This window comes from Sorex araneus, chromosome 3 (assembly GCF_027595985.1).
Source record: "Sorex araneus isolate mSorAra2 chromosome 3, mSorAra2.pri, whole genome shotgun sequence".
NCBI lineage: Eukaryota > Metazoa > Chordata > Mammalia > Eulipotyphla > Soricidae > Sorex > Sorex araneus.
The window spans coordinates 106,789,465-106,809,545 of NC_073304.1; positions in this window are offsets into that span (position 1 = coordinate 106,789,465).

Sequence of the window (20,081 nt, forward strand, 5' to 3'; positions counted from 1 at the left end):
TTATTCTGCCTTTTATCCCCTCCTAACAGGATGTTTGCTCATTTTTTCCTACCTGAGTAGAGTGAATGGGCATATATGTTGAACTCAAATTATAAGGATTGGACTGACAGAACCGTATATCTGTTTTTGCAAATAGTGCTTTGTATTTTCTTTTCATCCTCTTAACACCATGATATTGATTTTGTTTTCTTCTGTCAACCTTATCTTCTTTCTTTCCTTATGTACGTTAGCTTACATTTATTTTGTTTGCATTTAGACTGTAAACTGGCTTGCTTTAATAATCCTTTCTATGACCATCGTCTTTGATGATAAACTAATTTGATCCTTGTTTCATTGACATCCTGTGCTCTGTTTTAGAGATGCATATGTCTATATTCATATCAGAAAATATGTTTCTCCATAACTGTGGATGTCTGTCAACAATTGGTAACAAAGTTGCAAAGTGATAACTGCTTATATAGGTTGCCACAACCTTTCTTAAAACCGAGGTAGTTACAAATTTAGGTCAGATACTCTTATTATACAACATCATCTAAACTGGAAAGGTGCAAAATGTTGTCTCTCTTGAGGAATTGAGGTTTATTTATTCTAGTTGGAGTGATTTACTTGTACAAGAGAAATGGCTTACTGAATGATACTTGTATTTATTCACAAATAACTTCTTGAAATAAAGCTGAAATCCTTCCAAGAGGCTTTGCTATGTTCTGATTTTTAGAACTTGATTTCATTTGCTTTGAAGTAAGATTTTTCTTCAATACAAATTGCTTAAGTATAATGTACTATTATTGTTCCACAGTTAGAAAAACTTTTATGTATCTCTCATTTTGAATTTTTTCATTTTCCAAAAACTTAAAACCAATGACCTGTTGTTGTGCTGGTGGTGATGGGAATTTTTCAGTAGCTAAGAAGATTTCTGTTATAGCTATGAAATATAATTACCTATGTCCTATGTCTACTAAATTTTTATTCCTTTTATCTCATCTATGTATCCTACTTAATACTAAGTAGACTTTCCCAGGCAGTATTCTTCTCCCTTGGTCTTTTCTCTGTCACTATTGTGGCGTTCTTGAAATGAAAGCCTCGGTTCCCATATCTGTGCCTCCATCCCCCTTCAGCAAAGTCTATATACACATTCACACCAGTTCTTTTTACTGGTCATTTGTTGCTTGGGAATCAATAATTCTGTTACAAATAATATTGCACCTCACCAAATATAACCAACATTGTAAACAGATATTATTATTTCTTCTGATGGCTGACCCATGAGCTAGCCAGATAAATGATAAAATGGAAAAAGAGGAGAAAAATAGGGGCCAGAGAGATAAAACAAAGTAGACTGCTTGACATTCACACAGCTGACCTAGATTCTATCCTCAGCACCGCATATCCCCTGAGAACCACCATGGTTGATCCCTGAAGGCAAAGTCAGGAGTATGCCCCGACTCTGTCAGATGTGGACTAAGCAAACAGACAAACAAAAATTGTAAAAGAGAGGAGAGAAATGAAAAAGAGATAGAAAGATGTAATTTCATTTAATTGTTTTGTTTTCAGGGAAAAACAACAACAAGGTGATGGCAAGGAGCAAAAGAAATCCTCATGTCTGTAGAAACAGGTTGGGACAAAGAAGGCATCTTGAAGCGTTTGCTTGTTAGCTTGCATCCAATGCATTCACTTTCTATTTTTTAGACCATATACTCATAGCTGTTTCTTTCTGAATTAAGATTCTGAGTGGTTTTATTTATTATAGGCTCTCATTTTTTAATATCATCAGAGTAGAATAACTAAGCTCACTCATGAAACTGTGAAACATTTGTCTGCATACGACATGTTGTCTCTCTGTCCCTGTGTCTATCTTGTGCATCTGTGTCTCTGACCTGCTCCCTGCCCTGTCTCTCCCATAGAATTTAGTTAGTAAAATATAGAAATTTGTGAAACTAGCAGAATCCATCCACTTTTTTTCAATATTCAGACCCTTACCTCAAAAATTCCTGATTAATTTATTTATTGCAAAAAGTGTGAATTTATAATTTGATAGAGGCTAAAGGAAAAAGGATTTTATTCTGAGGCAGAATAAGGACTTGGAGGGACCAGTCACACCAGTCACTATTTGACCTGTGGCAGATAGTACAGTGGGTAGGGCTCTTGCTTTGAACATGGATTGATCTCCAGCACTTCATAGGGTCCCTCGAGTTGTCAGCACTGATCCCTATTCACAAAGCTGGAGTAGGCCTGAGAAACACTGGGTGTAGCCCAACCACCCACAAATAAAAAAAGACCTTTTTTTTTGGAGGGGCCACACCCAGTGTTCTCAGAGATTCTTCCCAGCTCAGCAATAACTCCTGGAGGTGCTCAGGGACCAAACATGTCGAGATCCAAGTGAGGTCATTCATGTGCAAAGCAGGCACCGAGACAAACATGTTATACATGTTGGTTCCAGAATAAGGATCATAATTCCAAGACTTAGAACTTGTGTGTGAAAGTCTTAGGAAGCTCTCTTTGTTAGAATTATTAAAAAATGGCAAATTTTTCACATGTACTCTCTTGGAAGTGAAACAAAAGGATCCTTAGTTCACTTGTGGTTATGTTTTATTTCAATGGGAAATCAATCCTCTTTTATTTTCCTCTTTATCTTTGAGCTTTCTCTTGTGAGGCTACTTGGATGTGACAAGTGTGAGATATCCCTATTAAGGGAAACTCCCCAAGCCTTCACATTACAGTAATGCTATGTGCAATTATACACAGAGGATCAGCTTAGGCAACTGTCATCAGATTCTGCAATTAAAGAGGGAAAAGCCACATTTCTTATTATCACAAATACCAGAAAACTTTCATCTCTTCATACTTTTTTGCTAGATTCAGCATGAATTTGTACGTAAATGCTGATTTATTAAAGATTTCCTTTTTTTGAAGAAACAATTTCCATTTGAATGAATAATAATACTAAACATTGGAGCCGGAATGATAGCACAGCAGGTAGGGCATTTGTCTTGCATGCAGCCAACCCAGGTTCAATGCCCTCCATCCCATATGGTCCCCTGAGCACCATCGGGGATAATTTCTGAGTGCAGAGCCAGGAGTGACCCCTGTACATTGTCAAGTGTGACCCAAAGAGAAAAAAAAAAAACTAAACATTTTAAAAAGTATTGCAATTAGGAATAATTCTAAATTATTTTCAGCACTTTTTGTTTATTTAATAATTGTGTGCTCATCCAAAAGAACAAAAGCAACCGCTGTTGGAGAGGATGTGGGGAGAAAGGGACCCTTCTACACTGCTGGTGGGAATGCCGACTGGTTCAGACCTTCTGGAAAACAATATGGACGACTCTCAAAAAATTAGAGGTTGAGCTCCCATTTGACCCAGCAATACCACTGCTGGGAATATATCCCAGAGAGGCAAAAAAGTATAATCGAAACAACATCTGCACATGTATGTTCATCGCAGCACTATTTACAATAGCCAGAATCTGGAAAAAACCCGAATGCCCTAGAACGGATGACTGGTTGAGGAAACTTTGGGTACATCTATACAATGGAATACTATGCAGCTGTCAGAAAAAAGGAGGTCATGAATTTTGTATTTAAGTGGATGGGCATGAAAAGTTTCATGCTGAGTGAAATGAGTCAGAAAGAGAGAGACAGACATAGAAAGATTGCACTCATCTAGGGTATATAGAATAACAGAGTGGGAGACTAACACCCAAGAATTGTAGAAATAAGTACTAGGAGGTTGACTCCATGGCTTGGAGGCTGGCCTCACATTCTGGGGAAAGGGCAACTCAGAGAAGGGATCACCAACTATAATGTAGTCGAAGGCCATGTGGGGGAAGGGAGTTGCGGGCTGAATGTGGGCTAGAGACTGAGCACAGTGGCCACTCAACACCTTTATTGCAAACCACAACAGCTAATTAGAGAGAGAGAACAGAAGGGAATGCCCTGCCACAGTGGCAGGGCGGGGTGGGGGGAGATGGGATCGGGGAGGGTGGGAGGGATGCTGGGTTTACTGGTGGTGGGGAATGGGCACTGGTGAAGGGATGGGTTCCCGAACTTTGTATGAGGGAAGCATGAGCACAAAAGTGTATAAATCTGTAAATGTGCCCTCATGGTGATTCACGAATTAAAAATAAATAAATTAATTATAAAAAAAATAATTGTGTGCTAATGAAATAATTGACTAGCAAACTTTTGTATCTATTTGAAATTGTTGTTTTAGTTGGAAAAAACTCAGAAAATTATCTAAGGAAGCAGTAATATTTTAAACCATAAGCTATAATTATACATGTTGAGATTGATCATACTCTTATAATTCCATTTCCCAAAGCATTGAATTATAAAATTTCAATAGGATGTTGAATTAAGGAACTTTAATTGGAAGTTTTAACATTATAATTCCATAATACAGAAAATGACAATGAAGATAAATAAAAATTAACTTCTAGTGCACCATATCAAACTTATCATATTTACTAGAGTCCATATATTATTCATTGAAATTAATATACACCAAACACCAGGTTATCAATGCTTGAGGACAAAAATGCTTGGGGACATTTTTGAGTTTGTAAATTTACCCAATTTCTGAACATGCTTTATTTTGTTTAGCTTCTTCTCTTCTCAATCATATTTTATGTACCAGTATATGAGCTATATCAAAAGTAAAAAAAAAATCATTACATCGCACAAAGTTTACTCCAATTTTGATCTACTACTAAATTTTAAATTTTATATGTGTAATTTTCCTCTGCCCCTCTCTGAGAGCCCAGAAAGCTACTGAGGGTATCTTACCCGTATGGCAAAGCCTGGCAAGCTACCCGTGTCCTATTCGATATGCCAAAAATAGTAACAACAAGTTTCACAATGAAAACATTACTGGTGTTCTCTCAAGCAAATCAATGAACAACAGGATGTCAGTGATGACAGTGATATGTGTAATTTATAATCTTCGGACATATAATAGAGTGCAAAATAACAAGTAGCATCAACCACATTTTTACTACTTTTCTATTTACTTATAAACCACTTAAACATATTTTCATAATTTTATTTATTTTTAATTAAATTTTACAGGGAAAGAGGATCCGAAGCAGAGGCTATGCCTCACCCACATTTCCAGGCAGTTAAAAATTAGGGCCCAGGACTGTGGGATTGTCCAGTTCTACAGTGTTGGGCCAGGAATGAAGCCTCGTGAAGCTCGGGCATCTCCTAGACCATGTTCTTTGTGGCTTAGGGGCAAGACAGTGCTGAGCTGAAACTCAGTCTAATGAAGGCAGTTGTGCCTGACCACTGAATTATCTCTGTAGACAGTTGAAACTGTTTAAAATCAGCATCAAATTCATCCAATTGGAAGGAGTCCAAAATTTTAGCAGAAAGACAGACTGAGAGCAGGAAAGCTAAACAAACAATGCTCAACCTCCTCTCCCACCCCCCACCCCCCACATATTCCAAGGTTACTCCTGCCTTAGAGACACTGATGTGGCAGGCAGCCACATCAAGGGTAAGAGAACTCCCACACCTGCAACCTCCAGCTGCTCTTTCCATGGGAACCTCCCCCGCCACATCCTAGCAGAAAGCTTCCATGCCTCAACAAAGAGTACAAAGCAAGCTAAACCCACCTACCCATGTTAATATTAGAGTAATGCTGTACTTCAAAGAAAAGTTGTGGAAGAGGGATGACCCTTTAAAACATAAAAGATGGAGCCCTACCACACAAACGGTCTAGATAAACGGCAAAGGATGTCTGCCTGGCCTCAATCATGGCAGGTGCCAATTGACAAGAGAAGGATGCCCTGGAGTTCTGAGAGGTTGGGATGCTGACAACAGGCAATACAGTGTTAGGAACAAGTTTTGAAATGTCCAGGAATATCCTCCACTACATTTTTATCTCTCTTACTTCCCTGAAGAAGGGCCAGAAACATAGAAAGTGGGAAAACGCATTTGCATGACACACACACCCTTTATCCCTGTATGCCTTGTAATGCATATTTTCCTCCAGCACTGCCAGAAATGAAGACAGCAAATGAAACCAGGTATAATCCCTGAACTCATCTAGGTGTGGCCCCAGTTCTCCCTTCAAAATAAATAACAAATATGCAAGCAGATAACAGTCTTAAGAAGATAATAGACTTTGGCTGTTAGCTTTTTTTTTGGCGAGGGGTGGATCAACAGCATTTCTTTTTAATTTTAATTTTGGTGGCATAAAGCAATGAATAGAGAATCGATGAACTAGAAGAGAGTATAATAGGAAACAAGAAAAATGATCAAATTCTAGGGACCAGAGCAATGTTATAGTCAGTAGGGAGCTTATATTGGATGCAGCTGGTCCAGTTTAGGTTCTTGCCATGGCATCTGGGCCCCCAAGCATGCCAAGAGTGACTCCTTTCTGCAGATTCAGTAGTAAGGCCTAAGCAACCCTGGGTATGGCCCCAAAACAAAACAAAAATATATAAAAAGTAAAAAAAATCCAAAAACAATAAAAAGAGAGAGAAAGATTTCATTTTAGAAGAAATAAGGGGACAAAAGATGAAAAAAACTATATACTAGGATGTCTCAGCAGCAAATGCATCATAAAATCAAATGAGTGTCACCAAAGACAACATATACATAACTCCATCATTAAGTAATTAGTGATAGTAAAGACACTGAGGAAATAAAGTAACAAGAATTTAAGAGATGTTATTGAAAATTAATAGCAGGAAGGACAACTTTAGAAACTCTTCCAGGTTAATCCCAGAAATAAGGAAGAGAGAAAAGGAAAGAGCAGGTGGCGAGACTCCACTAGCTCCTAACTCCTTTGTTCTGAAGAGGAGGAGGAGCATAATGATACAGGAGGTTGAAGACTGACAACCAAGGTACAGCAAACAAAGATGCAGGATTTTTTTATTGTTAATGAATCACCATGAGGGTACAGTTATAGATTGACATGTTTTTGTGCTTGTGTTTCAGTCATACAATGCTCAAGTACCCATCCCTCCACCAGTGCCCATTCTCCTCCACTGATAACCCCAGTCAACAATTCCAAGACAGACTCAAAACAGCAAGAGAAAAGAAAGACCTCATACGTAAGGGAAAAACAAAAAATTCACATAATTTTTCTCAAATGAAATCTTTCACACAGAAAAAAAATGAATGATGCATACAAATCATTGACTAAAAAGTACTTTCAACCTATAATCTTTTAGCCTACATAGTTCAACTCAGAGTTGAAGGAGTATAAAAATAAAGAATCTCAAACATCAGCTAAAGTCATTTGTCACACCTAAACCAGTTCTGCTAGGGAAACTGTGGAGCCTCATATAAAAAGCAAAGGTCCAGTGGAATAAGCAACAAAAATCTCATAGAAAAATGGAAAAAAAAATCCTTTATATCAATAATTTATCACATGGTAATGCACTGAAGCTTCCAATGAAAAGGCAGAAAAGAAGAAAAACAAGAAACATACTTCAACTGTCTAGATAAACACAGACTCAGAGTGAAAATTTGGAAAACAATCATACAGGATAACAGCAAGCTAAAAAACAAACAAATAGGGGCAGTCATGCTTTTATCAGACTATATCGTGTTCAAGCTAAATATATTAATGAGAGATAGGGAAGTATATATGGGTTAAGGAATCAAAACAACACATCAGCATTTCTAACAAATGAAGGAACAGAAATTTATAAAGCATCTACCAGTAAACCTGAGGTGACATATCAATGGAAACACAACAATCCTGGGAGACATTAACATCTCATTCTCATCATGGGAAAAATTAACCTGACAGTACCTGACAGTCAGGAAAAAAAAGAACCTTAAATGAGGAATTAGAAAAACTGGTATTCATAGACAATCACATGATCCACTAACCCCTTTCAAAGATATATTATTCCCCAGTAAATATCGGACATTCTTTGGATAGCCTGGTCCACCATTTTCATGCAGGAGCCCAATTTGAATGCAAATAAGTCATACAAATTTAGATCATATTGAGCATTCTTTCAGAACACAATAACATGAAAGTAGAAAGTACCAATGGAATCCAGGCACAGGTTCTAATATTTGGGAACTGAACAACATACTTTTCAAACAATTGGGAGAAATAGTCAAAAGAATTCAAATTATTCTTTGAAATGAACAAGAACCAAGACATAAACTATAAAACTCTAAGAGACAGAGCAAAAACAATAGTAAGGCCGAGTTCATAGCACTATAGCTTTCATCAGGAAGAAGAATAAAGATAAAATAAACAATCTAACTTCAAAGATTGAAAAGCAAGAGTAATAAAAATGATAAATTTAAAGTAGGTAGAAGGAAGAATAAAAATTAGAGGGACCCCCACATAATACAAAGGGTGCTTGTACAATAGGGTGCTTGCCTTGCATGTGCTGACTTGGGTTTAATCCCTGGAACACCAAATTGTCCACTGAGTACTACTAGGAGTAATCCCTAAGAGTTGAACCAGGAGCAAGCCCTGAGCATTGCTGATGTGACCTGACCCCCAGCCCCCCACTCAAAAAAAAATAGAACAGACATCAGTGATCTAGAAATCAAGATAATGGTGCCAAGAGAGCGACTGTAGGAGTTAGGGCATGCTCTTGCATCATGCCTGGCCCAGTTCAAATCCTCTGCACCACTGATGGTTCCCTGGGAAATGTCAAAAGTGACTCCTAAATAGAGTCAGAAATAGCTAAAGAGCTCCCAAGGAGTACTTTTGCGTATGGACCAATAACTCAGTGTATCTATCTATATTATACCTATATTATAAAGAGAAAGATGTGATTATCTTATCACAGATAAACAAAGACACAGGAATAGAAAATGTCCAATGAAAATAAATTCTTACATTCTGAAAAGGACCTGAAGTTACCAAGACGACTTTTAAAGTTTTATAATGAAACAAAATATAAATTAACTGCGTATCTGTATTCTTTGAAGATTTAGGTGATTACAATTGTACAAAATAATTTTTGTTAATATGATAGCAAAGTTAATTTTTTTGGGGGGGACACCCTCAGCAGTGCTTAGTGGTTATTCCTGGCTCTGCATCAGGAATCACTCCTGGTGGACATCGGGTACCCTGTGTGGTGTCTGGGATTGAATTTAGGTCTAGAGTGTGCAAGCAAAGTGACCTAATAGGTATATTATTACTCCAGCCATGAAACGGTGAATTTTATGTAGGGTGATCCCATATCCCCCATGGTATCATCACTGTATCACTGTCACTGTTATCCCATTGCTCATCGATTTGTTCAAGAGGGCACCAGTAACGTCTCTTGATTGTGAGACTTATTTGTTACTGTTTTTGGCACATCCAATACACCATGGGTAGCTTGCCAGGCTCTGCTGTGCGGGCTCGATACTCTTGGTAGCTTGCGGGCTCTCTGAGAGGGGCTGAGGAATCGAACATGGGTTGTCCATGTGAAAGGCGAATGCCCTACCGCTGTGCTATCACTCCAGTTGAAACTTATGGTATCATAAGTTTCACAAAATATTTTATTTGTGAACACACACTGCTAAGAAAGACAAACACTCATCAAACTTGAAAACTCCCTGAACAGACAAAAACGGTGTGTCACATGAAGTTTATTCTAGTTTAGATGGTCAGACTAATTTGACCTGGGTCATTTCTTATTTACATGCCTGAACCATAATGGAAACAAAGACAAAAGCTGCCATTTTTAAATGCTGATACAAGGTAGCAATTAAATAGTTACTTCAGTTTTAGAAAATTACAAACAATTGCTGTGGAGAACAAGAAGCAGTCTATTTTTTTTCTGTAAAAACTACTAAATAAGGAATGAATTCCTGAGCCTCCTTCATTGGTAGGAGAACTCCCAGTTTAAAAATTGTTATTTAGTAAAGTTTAAGGTTGGGGAGGGTGATGCCTCCCATCATCTTTTTCCCCAGAATTGTTTTAGCTATCCGTGGGCGTTTATTGTTCCATATGAATTTTAGGATTGCTTGATCCATTTCTTTCATGAATGTCATGGGTATACTTAGGGGGATATTGTTGAATCTGTACAATGCTTTGGGGAGTACTGCCATTTTGACAATGTTGATTCTTCCTATCCATGAGCAGGGGATATGTTTCCATTTCCTCATGTTCTCTTTTATTTCATGGAGTAGCGTTTTATAGTTTTCTTTGTACAGGTCCTTTACTACTTTGGTTAAGCTGATTCTGAGGTACTTGATTTTCTGGGGCACTATTGTGAATGGGATTGCTTTTTTCATGTCCCTTTCCTCTGTCTCATTGTTTGCATATAGGAAGGCCATGGATTTTTGGGTATTGATTTCATAGCCTGCGACTTTATTGTATAAGTCTATTGTTTCTAAGAGTTTCTTAGTAGAGGCTTTAGGCTTCTCTAAATATAGTATCATATTGTCTGTGAATAGTGAGAGTTTGATTTCTTCCTTCCCTATCTGGATGCCCTTAATCTGTGGTAGATGACTTTGACAATCTTGAGGAAAGTTCCTCCAAAACCATTTTGGTGAGGGTATTCATCATGAATGGATGTTGGATCTTGTCAAATGCTTTCTCTGCATCTATTGATAAGATCATATGCTTTTTATCTTTACTTATGTTGATATGATGGATTATGTTGATTGATTTCCGAATGGTAAACCATCCTTGCATCCCTGGGATAAATCCCACTTGGATATGGTGTATGATCTTTTTGATGAGTTGTTGGATCCTATTTGCTAATATTTTGTTGAGGACCTTCGCATCAGTGTTCATCAGGGATATTGGTCTATAATTTTCTTTGTTAGTGGTGTCTGTTTGCTTTCGGTATTAGGGAAATGTGTGCTTCATAGAAACTGTTTGGGAGATTAAAACAGCATGGTACTGGAACAAAGGCCACAGACCAGTGGAACAGGGTGGAATATCCCTACACAAATGTATGACCATCTAATATTTGATATGGGAGCAAGAAATGTGAAGTGGAGCAAGGAAAGACTCTTTAAAAAATGGTGCTGGCACAACTGGACAAACACATGCAAAAGAATGGGCCTAGACCTCGACATAACACCATCCACAAATGTCAGATCAAAATGGATTAAAGACCTCAACATCAGACCACAAACCATAAGGCACATTGAAGACAAGGTCGGCAAATCTTCCACAATATTGAAGCTAAAGGTATCTTCAAAGATGGCATGAAACTGACCAACCAAGTAGAAACAGAGATCAACAAAAGGGACTACATTAAACTAAAAAGCTTCTGCACCGCAAAAGATACAGTGACCAGAATACAAAAACAATCTATAGAATGGGAAAGGATATTCACCCAATAACTATCAGATAAGGGGTTGATATCAAGGCTATATAAGGCACTGGTTGAACGCTACAAAAAGAAAATATCCAACCCCATCAGAAAATAGGGCAAAGAAATGAACAGAAACTTTACCAAGGAAGAGATACAAATGGAAAAAAGACTCATGAAAAAGTGCTCTACATCACTAATCATCAGGGAGATGCAGATAAAAACAACTATGAGATACTATCTCACACAACAGAGACTGGCACACATCCAAAAGAACAGAAACAACCGTTGTTGGAGAGGATGTGGGGAGAAAGGGACCCTTCTACACTGCTGGTGGGAATGCCGACTGGTTCAGCCCTTTTGGAAAACAATATGGACACTTCTCAAAAAATTAGAAATTGACCTTCCATTTGACCCAGCAATACCACTGCTGGGAATATATCATGAAGTAACAAAAAAGTATAGTCGAAATGACATCTGCACTTATATGTTCATTGCAGTACTGTTTACAATCTGGAAAAAACCCAAGTTCTGAGAACAGATGACTGGTTAGAGAAACTTTGGTACATTTATACAATGGAATACTATGCAACTGTTAGAAAAGATGAAGTCATGAACTTTGCATATAAGTGGATCACCATGGAAGTATCATGCTAAGTGAAATGAGGCAGAAAGAGAGAGACAGACATAGAAAGATTGCACTCATCTGTCGAATATAAAATAAAAGAGTAGTAGATTAGCACCCCAGAATTATAGAAATATGTACCAGGAGGTTGGCTCCATGGCTCCATGGTGAAGCTGGCCTCACATTCTGGAGAAAAGACAGCTCAGATAGAGAAGGGAACACCAAGTAAAATGTGGTTGGCGACCATGCGCGGGAAGGGTGATGCATGCTGAAAGTAGACTAGAGACTAAACACAATGGCCACTCAACACCCCTATTGCAAACCACAACACCCAATTGGAGAGAGAGAACAAAAGGGTATACCCTGCCACAGAGGCAGGGTGTGGTGGGGGGAGATGGGATTGGGGGTGGGAGGTATACTGGTTTTATTGTTGGTGGAGAATGGGCACTGGGGAAGGGATGGGTTCTTGAACATTGTATGAGGGAAACATGAGCACAAAAATGTGTAAATCTGTAACTGTACCCTCACGGTGATTCACTAATTGATAGATAAACTAAAAAATAAAAATAAAAATTGTTATTTACAGTATGAAAAAAGTAAAAAAAGCACTTAATAATCACTATTTTGGGGCGGTCTTTTTTTAGTTTTATTTTGCCTATATCTGATGTTTTAATAAAATTGTATCCTGTATAGAAAAGTCTCTGTATCACAGACGTCTTGTGCCTTGGACTCAGCTTAAAACATGACCGTAGTATGGTTCCATATCAATTACTGAGACAAACTAAATCCCATCTCTGGCTTTCAAGCAGACCTCAGAGCCAGATGTACCCCAAGAGAGACCTACAATATTAGGAGACAGATGCAAGTAGACTGGACAAAAACGATCCTATGTGACAGAAGGCAAATCTAGGTCTATTAGTGAAAGCAAAACAGTGTGACATTCCAGAGGATACTTGGAGAGAGATCATTGGAGTGCACTTTAGTTTATTTTTTCTGAGACTTTACTTAGAGTTAAAATTTCTCATATATGCCAAATAGCATGTTCTTAATATCAATCAACATTGTTTAGTTGATGTATTTCACAATAAAGAAAACACATATCCACAAATCACAGTAGAAATTGATTTTAACACATTTAAAAATATTTTAACTATTACAGAAATATAATAAGCCCATTTTTTTAATGTATTCTTTTATTGAGTCACCATGTGGAAAGTTAGAAAGCTTTCCGGTTTAAGTCTCAGTTATACAATGCTCGAACACCCATCCCTTCACCAGTGCACATGTTCCACCACCAAGAGTCACTGTATACCTCCCCCCACCCCCCACCTCCCCAGCCCCCCGCCCTTCCTGTCTAACTGATAAATTTCACTTTACTTTCACTTTACTTTGATTACATTCAATATTTCAACAAAAATCTCACTATTGTTTGGAGTTTCTCCCCCCAAAGTTGGACCTGCTGGAAAGGACGCATTTGATAATTTCTTTTCCATTGCTGAGAATAAAAAGATATGAGGTCGAGCGGCCACACTAGCGGCCACATGATTTTGGATTTCTGTATTTTAGCATTTTAGTAACTAAGTCCAGAGAAATTTCTGCCAGAAATTGCATCATTGCAATCTTGTACCTCTCTGCTACTTTATATTCCACATATGAGTGCAATCTTTCTATTTCTGTCTCTTTCTTTCTGACTCATTTCACTCAGCATGATACTTTCCATGTTGACCCATTTATATGCAAATTTCATGACTTCATGTTTCCTGACAGCTGCATAGTATTCCTTTTGTGTAGATGTACCAGAGTTTCACTAACCAGTCATCTGTTTTAACCAGGCATTCTGTTTTTTTCCAGATTTTGGCTATTGTAAACAGTGCTGCAATGAACATAGAAATGCAAATGTCATCTCTACTGTACATTTTTGCCTCTCCGGGATATATTCCCAGGAGTGGTATTTCTGGGTCAAATGGAAGCTCAATTTCTAATTTTTTGACAATCGTCCATATTGTTTTCAAAAAGAGCTGATCCAGTCGGCATTCCCACCAGCAGTGAAGGAGAGTCTTTTTCTCCCCACATCCACGCCAACACCGGTTGCTTTTGTTTTTTTGGGATGTGCAATAAGCCCAATTTTGCCCTCAGAAAAAGTTGACAATATCATAGAGCTGCAAATTTTTATATAGAATAACTGAGTTAACAAACAGAACTTAAAGTTATTCTACCAAACAATTGAGTTAACCCAGAACTGATTGCCACCAAATATTTTCTTTAATAACCCAATTTTTAATACATAGTTCTTTCTTTATTTAAATATTTGATGGAAGGGAGCCAGTGCAAAGTGCTCTGTGACAACCCCATTGGGCAGGGCTGTGTGGGCATGGAGCATTGGTACAGGGCAGCTCTCGGGCTGTTGCTTAGGTCCAGTGTAGGGGCCACTAGACAATAACACAGAGCTAGTGGCCTGTCCGCCTTGATTGGTGCATTATTTTCTAACTGGTTAAGGAGTCTTATCTATTGGCTCTTGAGCACATTTCAGCCTGGCAATTATAAATAGGAACTGGGAGCATTGAGAAACGGTGATAGGCAAGTTTTCTCATGCTAGTATACCCTCATTAACTCAAGCAGTTCACAAATATAATATCAAACTGTTTCTTTCAATAAAACGTCATCGAGAGAGGCTGTTTTGTTGTTTATGTACTAAGTGGCAAAGGTTTGCTAACAGAGTGCAAATGAAAGTGTTAATATTTCAAACAGTCCTCAGCTGTACACATTCCCGCATCTCTTCTCTCTCTCTGCATCAGTTCCATGCAGTTGTCTGCTCTTTGTTTTCCTCCTTGACCTCTCTCTCTGTCTACAGAATCTGCTATTACCAAGAAGCGAAGTGTCACCAGCCAGCTAGGGGAAATCATGTAGGAGCTATGTGTTATTTGGTTGGGTCGGTGTGGCAGGAGATCAGAGCTGAACCCCCATGTGGGTCGAGAACGCAGGAGGCTTATCACGAAAGCCGAGAAACTCTGTGGCCTGGGTGGGGCAGGGAAGATTCGGGCCAGGGATTCGGCTGGTTCCTAAACCTCTACCTTCAGAAAATTGAGGCTCTTTATTAGGGTTCTCTGTGCCTGCTTGCAGGTCACACACTGTCTTTTATCTGGAATGCTGGAGACTGCAGGCACAGCAGATGCCAGAGGGGGACCTTAGCAATCATTGTCGTTTTTTTGATGTAAAGATGAGAAGCCTGGTGCCTGAGTTAGAATTCAATGTTAACATTAGAGTATTAGAAAGCAAATAAATAAAAATCTAACCTGCTAAAATGTTCATTAAGTGGAGCCAAATATCATTATTTATTTCATTCCCTTCTCATTCAGAATAAGTGACCTTTAGTCAGCATCTGTAGATATTATTCTTTCCTGTGTGTTTTTATATGAAAATCTTGCCATATTTTCCCACTGTGTACATAAAGGTGGCCATTTACCTACAAAAAAAAGATATTCTAAATGCAATAGATGGTTACTAACCAGCACTTTTAGATAAACAGTAGAAAAAATATTTTATGAGTCTTCACATTAGTTTAAATTAGCATATCATTATTTAAATTTCTGTGTAAAGTTCCATGAATTTGTAAAATATGTATAGACTCATATAACTACCTCACAGAGCAAGATACAGAATGATTTTATTAATACCAAATCCACTTCTGCCTAGACTACAGTATTTTTCTTAGAATTATATAGGAAATATTAGATGGTACATCCAAGCTACAAAATTTTTAAACAATGCCCTTGAGATCCAATTAAGCTTCTACTATACTCTATTCATTTTACTGTGATTCTATAGGCCATGTATGGATTTGCTACATGTATTAATTTATTCATCTGTCAAAAGACATTGTGGCTGTTTCAAGTAGAGGTAATTATGAATATGGTTGTATTATGCATTCAAGAAGAGAGTTTTTTTGTGAGTGTAAGTTTTAACTGCTCCAGTAAAAATGTCTCAGGATAAAGTAGCAAGGTCATACAGGAAGTGCATGATTTATAAGGAAATGATTTTTTCAGAGTAGTTGTCCTGTTTCTCATTTCCACGAATAACATATGAATCCATTTTCTTTACAACCCCATCAGTGGTATTTTCTGTATTTATTTTTTGTTAAAGGATGTCATATTCTATGTTCTTGAAATTGCATCAAGCTGATATTGAAATACTTTTATATTATCCATAATCCATATTTCTAGAGACTACTCAACATTTTAATTCAATACTTTATAAGTTATTATTTACTCACTGTTAAGTTATAAGTGTTTTTAAAGTTTATTTCTAATTATTTTTATGTAAAAATTTACGTAAGAGACTGAAGAGATAGTATGGAAGGTAAAGTGCTTTCTTTGCACATGGCCAAACACAGTTTGAATTCCCACATAGCACACATACAGTTCTCTAAATATCACCAGGAGTGCTCTCTGATCACAGAGCAAAGAGGAATCCTGAGCACTGCCAGTGAGACTTCCCCCAAATGAAGAAATTTACTTGATATGGAATTTAAAGTCTACACCTCATCTGTAGATTGTCTCTGCATTTTCTCAATAAAAATGTGACATATGACATTAATTTCTGAGAAATTCACTAATAAAACATTATTATGGAATATATTTATTATATATTTATTATATAAGGAATATATTCCTTATATAAGGGGGCAGAGAGTCTCTTGCTCGCATGCCTGGCTGTCTTCCCCGGGGCCCCTTGGAGGGGATGGGCTCCAGCTTCCCTCCTCACCCCGAATAGAGCTCCCGACGGCCGAAGACCACTGGAAGCTAGCTACAGCCATGCTGGAGGCCCCTCTCCACACGTTCGGACAGTCCTCATGCATGAAGGTACCGGCAGAGGAACCCAGGTGTGTGTAATCCCATCAACGGCCAACATCCAGAGAGAGACTTAAAAGGAAGCTCTCAGAAGCACACAGCTGCAAAGCGGCTGCGCAATATCTTTAGCCTACTTCTCTCTCTGGGAGAAACTGGCAATCCTCTGAGGGTTTCCTGCCCACATGGGACAGCCTTGCAAGCTTCCCATGGTGTATTCATATGCAAAATCCAGTAACAAGCTGGATCTCATCCCCCTGACCCTGAGCCCCCAGTGCAACATCATTAGGAAGGCCAAGTCGAGATAGACTTCTAAGATGTCAGGGAAAGGACGAAATGAGATGTTACTGAGCTCGCCTGAGAAATCGGTGTTTAACGGGATTTCGTGATTTCTTATATACACTCCTTATTAATGTTTTTATTAGTGTTGGGTGTTCACCTTTCACGTGGCCGACCTGAGTTTGATTCCTCCGCCCCTCTCAGAGAGCCAGACAAGCTACCAAGAGTATCGAGCGCACGTGGCAGAGCCTGGCAAGCTACCTGTGCATATTGGATATGCCAAAAACAGTAACAATAAGTCTCTCAATGAGAGACATTACTGGTCCCAGCTCAAACAAATCAGTAAGCAACGAGATGACAGTGATTTATCCAGTCTAGGACATAAAGATTAAAATCCATGTATATATAAAGAGTCTTCGTGCTTTAGAATCCTAAGATACCTTGCACCAACATTTTGAACAAAACATCCTTGTAAATTTTCTTTACAGATAATGCAATGTTTCATTTAATGAAATGATACCTTCAAGAAATTACTAATTTTTTTTTGTATAAGCAGCTGTTCTGTTCAGTTCTCTGTGTATCTAATCCTGCTTCTCCATTTTGAGAAACTGCATATCACATGTTTGTGACTTAAGATTTGGTTTACAAATAACAGGCTCCACATGATAATTTTGTTTATTTATTTGGTTGGTTGGTTTGTTGGTTTTGGGCCATACCCAGTAATCCCAGGGCTTACTCATGGCTCTACACTCAGGAATCACTCCTTGTAGGCTCAGGGGTCTCTCTGGGGTGTGGGAGTCAAAGCCAGCTGGCCATGTGCAAGGCCGGCATCTATCCACTACCTATCACTTAGGCCCTCTCTATTATTTTTAATACTTTCTCATTTAATCACATATCTATCAATCATGGGAATCTGTTAAGAGTTCCATTGTTGTACTTCTCATGTCGGTTCTCATACTTTTTCCTTAAGCAGGGTGATGTTGTCCTAATTTATTTCTAGAAACTTGATAGATTTAATTTTAAATTTCAATCTATGATCCACTTTGAATTAGGCTTAAAGTTTTTAAGTGTGGATATTTGCTTATGGGTTCCAATACTCAAAAGCTATTGTATTTCATTAAATTCCCTAACTTGTCAAAAAGCAATTGACTATATTAGCATGCATCTACTAGACATTATGTCTACTGTTCATCAATATCATATTTCTTTCATTGCTCTAGGTAGAATAACTTTAATTTTAGGTGAAGTTTCTTTTTATTTTGACAACTGTTTTGAACTGCATAGTAGTTTGTAGTATATAAATGAAAAAATTTAAAAATAACTTGTATAAATCTATAACAATTTTATATGATTATATTTAGAACTGCATTAAAGCTATAGTTCAGCTGATGCTGTTATGTTATAAAACCTGTTTGGTGCTTTTATATTTTGCATATGTGTGTGTTCTTTATATGCTTCACTATTCATCTCTCTATCTTTATGTACTTTACGATTATTTTTTACCTTTATGTACTTTACTATTTTTGGAATCTTTAAAATGTGAGTCACTGTTTGTTATATTTTAATTTAGTTTATAAATGTGGCATTTTGTAGAAATATAAAAGTGCATCTTATTTATATTGTATGTTGCAAAACTTGCTCACTTATTATTTCTAGGAAGTATTTTTGTATATCTTGGGATTTTTATTTTGGAGCTAGGTGGATACTGTGATTGCCACACAACAGGGTGTTCTGGTCTTAATCTTGGTTTTGTGCTCAGGGATCATTTCTGGCAGTGCTAGAAGACCAGAGAGATTCTGGGAATTGAACCCAGGTAACTGCATGCAAACAAGTGCACAACTCATTGCATTGTTGCTTCAACACTCTTGGTAATTTTAGACAAAAAAAAAACACTGTTATTTGTCAAGGACACCCATCTTACTAATTTATTTTTATTTTGGAGGTCTCCATTTTCCATATTTTATGTAATGAGAGGCTTCTAAAATCTCAGGGCTAGGATGAATGGAGACATTACTGAGACCGCTCGAGAAACTTGACCATCAATGGGATGATGATGGTGATGTAATGGTTAGATCAGTGTTATTTAATAGTGCACTGGGTTGTTTAGAATGAATACCATTGCCTTGCTCATGATCTTAGGAGAGAACATTACATATTTCATCAAGTAGGCAAAATGATTTTGCTGTGTACTATTTTATTGCCTTTCATTAATCTGACATTCCCATCTGTTCTTAGTTTGCTCAGATTTTTTCATATAAATATATGAAATTCTTTCCCTTTTTACTTATAAACACAATTTGATAATGCCATAGTTTTCTTAGATGTAAGCACAAAATACTTTTAAGTTGGTTTTAAAATGTGCATTAGTTTTCATGAGTTGAACTACATTTTGTTATCATTGTTTACTTAAATAACATATATTGCCAGATTTTATTTTAGTTTGCAATTTCTTTAAATGATTTTCTTATTTAGGTATCTAATTTCCTGCCTTTATCTAACATGTTTCTCCAAACTTAATTCATTTTTCACCTGTGCTTCTCAAGTTCAGAATGAGACACACCATGATTGGGGTCTCTAAGCTTTGAAAGGTTGGAATCAAATTGTCAGTTGGACTGAGTTCATACTGCAATCTGTTCAATTCACTCTCAAGTTTCTCAAATTATTCGTATGATTCAGGCACCTAGTCATATGAAAGTGAGGCCATCAACTACTTTCAGGTAGTAGCTAGAAATGCTCCTGACTCTTTGAAGCATATGTATGCATTACTAAATGGTGGTTTCCTACTTCAGAAATACTTGCAGAGAGTTCTCCCTTATTAAATCTGCCTCACTTGGAACTTTGACTTGTTCTTGTGCCATCAGTCTAAAAATTGTAAGTATTTAAGCAGTTAAGTCAGGTACACTGATAGAAATTCTCTACTTATAAATTATAAATTGATCAAGAAACTCACTTATATCTGAAAATACCTTCATAGCAGCATTTGAAATATACTGACCGAGGTGACTTGGAGGCTGTGTTATCAGGCTCTGCTTGGGGGAACAGGGGAGATTGCATCTTAGAATATGTATACACATATACAATACACATATACAATAA